The following is a 7384-nucleotide window of genomic DNA, read 5'->3' on the forward strand; positions in this document are numbered from 1 at the left end:
GATATACTCAAATCAGCCCCAGAGCTTCATTGCACACTGGGAGAACAAATTTGTTTTTTTAAAGCTCTTTTATAATTTGTATTTCTTCATGCGCTCTGGAGTAGTGAATACCTAGGAAACAGAATAATACTGAGTTGGAACAAGCTCCTCTAAAAATTCTTTTTCCTATTGAACAGGTAACAATTAGAGCTTCACAATTAGACATCTTTTCTTTTATCTTGAAGTATAGATTGCTGTTAAAATGCAAACAGCCCCTGAACATGTTTACACTCAAGTCTTATTCAATATGTACACCTTAATGTGAATTCATTTAGCAGATTATTTCCTTGGAGTATTATTTTCACTGAGGGAGTAGGAGGCAAAAGAGGATAAGTAGTCAGAGGAGAAGACTGAGAGGAGAGGTAGGGGTGCTACTGGCAGGAGAAAGAGGTTGGAAATGGAAAGATGGAGACAATTACTAAAGGCTTACCTTCCCAAGTCACTTCTGAAATACAGCTGTGAACCACAGTCAGGATTAGGACAAACTGATATGACAGCTACCATTAGGAATGAATTGAATTAGACAGGTTCTCTCAGCCCTGAGGGGAGGCTCTAATTTAGCACCAGAACCAGCCATCTCATTATTTTCACATTTTCTTCTACTAGATCATTTTTGGCATTGCTCAAAACCCTTCATGAGCTGGAATCAATTTACATCCAGAAACAGACCCTACCATTTGTAGCATGTAACTGCAGCTGTCCCATACTGTCAGCAAGCACCAGCTCCCTGAGCAATTTACTACCTGGACAGAACATTTCAGAAGCTTATCTGTTCTCAACTGTCATCCAATATCCTAGTGGATTCCTCATCTATAAAACTTTAACTACCCAAACAAGTTCTTATTCCAAGTTTCTTGTAGTGGCTAAGAGTGTCTTTGTTCCCATTTTTTGTGACTGCACCCACCTTCATTTGGGTCTCATGCCAAGGCCTCTAATGTCCTTTGGTCAAAGTCCAAGTGAAGGCAAAACTATGTTGAAAAAGAAGACATCATCAAAATGGCAGCTAGAAAGCTCCAAGCTTTCATCTCCCCACAGAAATATTTTCTAAAAGCAGAAACTAAACCAATCTTACTGGATCTCTGGAAAACACTCAAAGGTTTACAGCCACCAACCAAACACCTAATAATAATAATAATAACAATAATAATAATAAAAAGTGATCTTCAAACAGTAGGGAAGTTTTGTGGCATTTTTACTCACCCTTAGTCTACCCCTCCCCAGCATGGCAGTGGTTTTGGTCTTGAAGTGGTGGTAGCCTAGTTCCCAGTATTATCACTCAAACTGGAAGGAGCAGGGAAGACCTTATTTGCAAATTAGTGTGTATATCTGTTCGAAATTGTCTGGTGGATACCTAAAGGACTGAGGTAAGGAGCTTGTCTCTGTTATGTCTAACTCGGAAATCATACAGGAAAAGCAGTGGACACTACTCATAAATTTGCAAGATGACTACAGACCCACAGACTTCTGGGGCAAGAGATTACAAGTGGAAACACAACAGACTATTTAAGGCACAGAGGAAAACCTGGGATGCAACTGGGAAATTAATATGCGGGGGAATTTAGGAAGCCACATGCATATCCAAGCAAGATGCATGCTCAGAAAAAGTCTGAGAAGATCTTAAGCTTTCACCTTGAGCAGACTGCTAGCCTCAGAACAAGCCTACCTAAGTGCTGAAGGAATGCCCTAGCATAAAATCAATCTACAAACACTGGAAGAGTTCTGGGCATTTAAGGAAATCTCGATAAAAACAAGTGCCAAATGTCAGCTAAAGGCACAGAGACTTCAGTGATCATATGCAGAGGATTGGCCTCTGCAAAAATAGTCGGGAGAACACTAAAAAACTACAGACTACTACAGACTTCAACAACACACACACACACACACACACACACACACACAAAATCAAACCCTGGGGAAGGGGGAGAAATGTGATCTCCAGAGGTTACTATATTATAATAGCTAAATTCCAATTTTCAGCAACAAATCACTAGGTATAGATAAAAACAGAAAAATATATCTTATTCAAAGAAACAAAATAAATTCACAGAAACCATTCCTGAAAGAGCCCAGACATCAGACTTACTACAGAAAACTTAAATATGCTCAGAGACCTAAAGGAAAACATGGATAAAGAACTAAAGAAAACCAGGGAAATGATGTACAAACAAAATAATAACAGCAACAAAGACATAAATTTTAAAAAAGAAGTGAACAGAAATTCTGGAGCTGAAAATTACAACATTTGAAATGAAAAATTCACTAGAGAGATCCAACAGCAAACTTGAACAAATAGAAGAAAGAATTAGGAAACCTGAGAACCAGACAATTGAAATTATGGAGTCTGAGGAGCAGAAACAAAAAGAATGAAGAAAAGTGAACAGAATCTAAGGGACCTGTGGGATACTATGAAACATGCCAACACCACATTATGTGAGTCCTAGAAGAGAAAAGAGAAAGGGGAAAAGACTATTCGAAGAAATAATGTAAAACATCCTAAATTTGATGAAGTACATAAATCTACAAGTCCAAGAATACATAAATTTTATGACTCCAAGAAACCCAATGAATTCAAAGTAGGGTAAACTCAAAAAGATCCAGTTGAGACACATTATAAGCAAACTGTCCAAAGCTAAAGAAAGAATCTTGAAAGTGGCAAGAGGAAAGTGAATCATCACCAAGTATTAGGGATCCTCAATAAGAATATCAACCAATTTCTCACAAGAAACCTTGGAGGCCAGAGGAATGTAGAATGAAATGTTTAAAGTGATGAAGAATAAAAACTGTCAACCAAGAGTTCAATAGCCACCAAAACTTTCCTGGAAAAATAAAGGAGAAATTAAGACGTTCCGAGGTAAACAGAAACTCAGGGTATTCACTATCATTCAGTAATGCCTTACAAGAAATGCTTCAAGTTAAAATGAAAGGATGCTAGACAGTAACTTGAAGCTCTATGAAGACATAAAGATCTCTGATAAAGGAATTAAGAGAAAAAATGCATAAAATAATTACAAATCTATGTTATTGGGCACTGTTTGGGGTCAAATTATGTCCCCCTCAAAATTAATATGTTGAAGTCTTAACCTTCTGTACCTCAGAATATGAATTTGTTTTTGTATAAGGTCATTGCAGATAAAATTAGTTAAGATGAGGTCACAATGTATTATGGTGGGCCCCTAATCCAATATGACTGATGTAACTATAAAAAGGGGAAATTTAGAGACAGGCCCACAGAAAGAATGTCATATGACCATGAAGGCAGAGACTGGGATGATGTTTCTGTAAGTGAAAGAACACCAAAGATTGTTAGAAAACCACCAGAATGTAGGTAAGAGGCATGGAACAGATTGTCTCTCACAGCCTCAGAAGGAAGCAGTCCTGCTGACATGTTGATCTTGGACTTCTAGCTGCCACAATAGAGATAACAAATCTCTACTGTTTAAACCACCCAATATGTGGTAACTTGTTAGAGTAGCACTAGGAAACTAATATAGGTACATAATATATAAAAATGTGACTTGTTACATCAGTAACATAAAGTTGGGTGGGGAGGGGGATACAGCTGTAGAGAAGTGGAGGTTTTGTATGCAATTGAAATTAAGTTATCAATTCAAATTAGGTTGCTATAACTTTAGGATATTTTATGCAATTATCATTGTAGTCACAAAAATATAGCTATTGAATACATACAAAAGGAAATAAGAGAATCACCATCTGTCACTACAAAAAAATTAACAAAACACAAAAGAAAGCAGTAATGGAGTAAATGAAAAACAAAAAACTATAGGACATATAAAAACGAAATAGCAAAATGACAAATGTAAGTTCTTTATTATCAGTAATTATTTTATTTTTTCTTCCAAGTTTTTTATTTAAATTCCAGTTAGTTAACATATAGTGTGATATTAGTTTCAGGTATAGGATTTAGTAATTCATCACTTATCAGTAATTACTTTAGATGTAAATGGATTAAACTCTCCAATCAAAAGGCAGAGACTAGCAGAACTGATTTAAAAATATGATCCAACTATATACTGTCTACCAGAGACTCACTTTAGATCCAAAGACACATAAAGGGACTGAAAATGGAAGGGTGGAAAAAGATATTCCATGCAAACAATAATCAAAAGAGCACTAGGATGACTATACTAATATCAGACAAAGTAGAAATAAAGTTAAAGTCTGTTACAAGAGACAAATAAGTATTGAGGAGGGCACCTTTGGGATGAGCACTGGGTGTTGTATGGGAACCAATTTGACAATAAATTTCATAATAAAAAAAAGGAGATAAATAAGGACATTATATCTTGACAGAAGATTCAATTCATCAAAAAGATATAAGTATAAGCATGTATGCACTAATCAGCATATATATATATATATATATGCATTCATACATATATTCAAAACAATTCTGAATAAATTTTAAAAAATTGATATCATACATCTTTAGGATTATTTATTTAATTTGAGAAAGAGAGAGAGTGCACAAGCAGGGGAGTGGCAGAGAGAGAGAATCTCAAGCAGGCTTTATGCTGTCATCACTGTCAGAGCAGAGCCCAATACAGGACTCAAACTCACAAACCATGAGATCATGACCTGACCTGAAACCAAGAGTCAGATGCTTAACCAACTGAGCCACCCGGGTGCCCCCAATGCATCATCTTAGCAAAATAGAATGAAACTAGAAATCAAAAATAGAAGGGAAGTTTAAAAAATCAAAAATATGTGGAAATTAAAGAACATAGTCTTAAACAATCAATGAGTTGGAGAAGAACTCACAAGTGAAATTAGATAATACATTGGTAAAAATTAAAATGAAAATAAAACATATCAAAATTTATGGAATGTAGCAAAAGTAGTTCTAATAGGGACATTTACAAGGGTAAAAACTTACATTAAAAAGAGTAAGGGAGAGGGAGAAGCAGAAAAGGAAGAAGAAGGAGGGAAGAGGAAGAAAAAAGAAGGAGGAGAAGAGGAAGAGGAGGAGGGGGAGGTAGAGGAGGGAAGAAGGGAGGGAAAAAAAAAATATGGAAGGAAGGAAGGAAAGGTATCCACATGGGCGGGGGGGAGAAAAAGGTAAAATTACCTGTGTTCACAGTCAACATGATCTTATATGTAGAAACCTTAAAGATTCTACACACACACACACACACACACACACAACACACATACACACAAACACTGTTAAAACTAATAAAAAATTCAGAAAACTTACAGGATACAAAAATCAACAGTCAAAAAGAGTGCATATTTCTATATTGCTATTTCTATATAATAGCAATAAACAATCTAAAATGAAAATTCCATTTACAATAGCACCAAAAAGAATAAAGTGTTTAGAAACAAACTTAACCAAGGAGGAAAAATAAGTGTGCACTTACAACTATAAAATGTGGCTGAAAAAAATTAAAGACAGAAATAAATGGTAAGACATCCCATGTTTATGGATTGGAGACTTAATAATATTAAGATATCAATACTATCAAAAAGCAATCTACAGATTCAATGATATTTCTATCAGAATCCCAATGACATTTTTTGCAGAAATAGAAAAATCCATTCTAAAATTCACACAGAATCTCAAGGGACCCCAAACAGCCAAAACTATATTAAAAAGAAAAATAAAGTTGAAGAACTCACACTTCTTGATTACAAAACTTACTATAAAGCCACAGTAATCAAAACAGCATGGTACTGGTATAAGTATAAACATATAGAATAGAGCCCCCAGAAATAAAGTCTCATTTTGTGGTCAAATGATTTTCAAGAGGGGTGCCAAGACTATTTAATGGAGAAAGGGTAGTCTTTCAACAAATGGTGTTGGGAAAGTTGGATATCCATATGCAAAAGAATGAAACCGGACCCTTACCTTAGCATCGTATGTAAAAATTAACTCAGACTGGATCAAAGACCTAAACATAAGAGCTGAAACTATAAAACTCTTAGAAGGCAATATAGAAAAAAACTCTTAACATTGGATTTTGGCAATGATTTCTTGGATATGACATTAAAAACAAATAGACAACAACAATAAAAAGTAGATAAATTGGACCAAATTAAAATTAAAACTTTTGTTACTCAAAGGACACTATCAAGAGAGTGAAAAGATAACACACCAAAAGAGAGAAAATACTTGCTGATCATATATCTTTTATCCAGAATATATAGAATTCCTACAACTCAACAACAAAAAACAAACCAATATAAAAAGAGGAAAAAGACTTGAAAAGGCATTTATCCAAAAAAAGATATACAATTGGTGAACAAGCAAATGTAAGGATGCTCCACATCACTGCCATTTGGGAGATGCAAATTGAAACCACAAGGAGATACTAGTTCATGCTCAAAAGCATAGAAAGGAAGGGAGGGAGGGAAGGAGGAAGGAAGGAAGGAAGGAAGGAAGGAAGGAAGGAAGGAAGGAAGAGGGAGGGAGGGAGGGAGTAAAAAGGAAGTGTTGGTGAAGATGTGAGAAACTGGAACCCTTTTTCAGCCATTTGCCTCATCGCATCCAAGCAAACAAGATGGATCACCAGCAGCTCTACTGGAGCCATTCAAGGAAATGTGGCCAGCATTCTCATTTCTTGCTGCATCTGCTCAAACCAGCACGCTCTGAACTGGAAATACAGCCTCAATATGTGCTGCTGGTGTTTCTGTCAGGACACGAAGGATATAGGCTTCATTAAGTTGGATTAACTGAACTTCCTTGAATGGGTTATCCAAGATACCTACCTTAACTGCAGATATCCAAGATACCTACCTAGTGTCAACTCATTGTACATAAAATAAAAATACTTCAATTATGAAAAAAAAAAAAGAGTTGGAACTCTTGTTCACTGCTGGTGGGAATGTAAAATGCAGCCACTTTGGAAAACAGGTGTTGTGGTCCCTCACAAGGGTAAACATAAACTATACTACCATAGGATTCAGCACTTCCACTTCTAGGCTTATATTCAAAAGAATTTAAACCAGGGACTCAAACAGATACTTGTATACCAATATTCATAGCAAGACACTCCAAGTGTCCATCAACAGACAATGGACAAACAGAATGTAGTATACATATACAATGGAATGTTTTCTAGCCTTAAAAACAAATCAAATTCTGGTACATGCTACAACATGAACAAACCTTGAAAACAGTATGCTAAATGAAATAAACCAGATTAAAAAAGGACAGATATTACATGATTCCACTTTATGAGTTACCGAGAATAGGCAAATTCACAGAAACAGAAAGTAGAATAGAGGTTTCTAAGGACTGTGGGAAGGGTAGAATGGGAGTTATCGTTTAATGTACACAGAGTTTCTGTTTGGGATAACGAAAGTGTTCTGGCAAGGATTAGTG

At 35.7% G+C, this 7384-nt stretch overlaps 1 pseudogene; it reads left to right on the plus strand.

Annotated features, from left to right (window-relative positions):
- The first annotated feature begins 6560 nt into the window (after positions 1-6560).
- Positions 6561-6732, plus strand: LOC125917023 (40S ribosomal protein S29-like; annotated as a pseudogene).
- The last annotated feature ends 652 nt before the right edge of the window (positions 6733-7384 follow it).

This window comes from Panthera uncia, unplaced genomic scaffold (assembly GCF_023721935.1).
Source record: "Panthera uncia isolate 11264 unplaced genomic scaffold, Puncia_PCG_1.0 HiC_scaffold_1402, whole genome shotgun sequence".
Taxonomy (NCBI): Eukaryota; Metazoa; Chordata; class Mammalia; order Carnivora; family Felidae; genus Panthera; species Panthera uncia.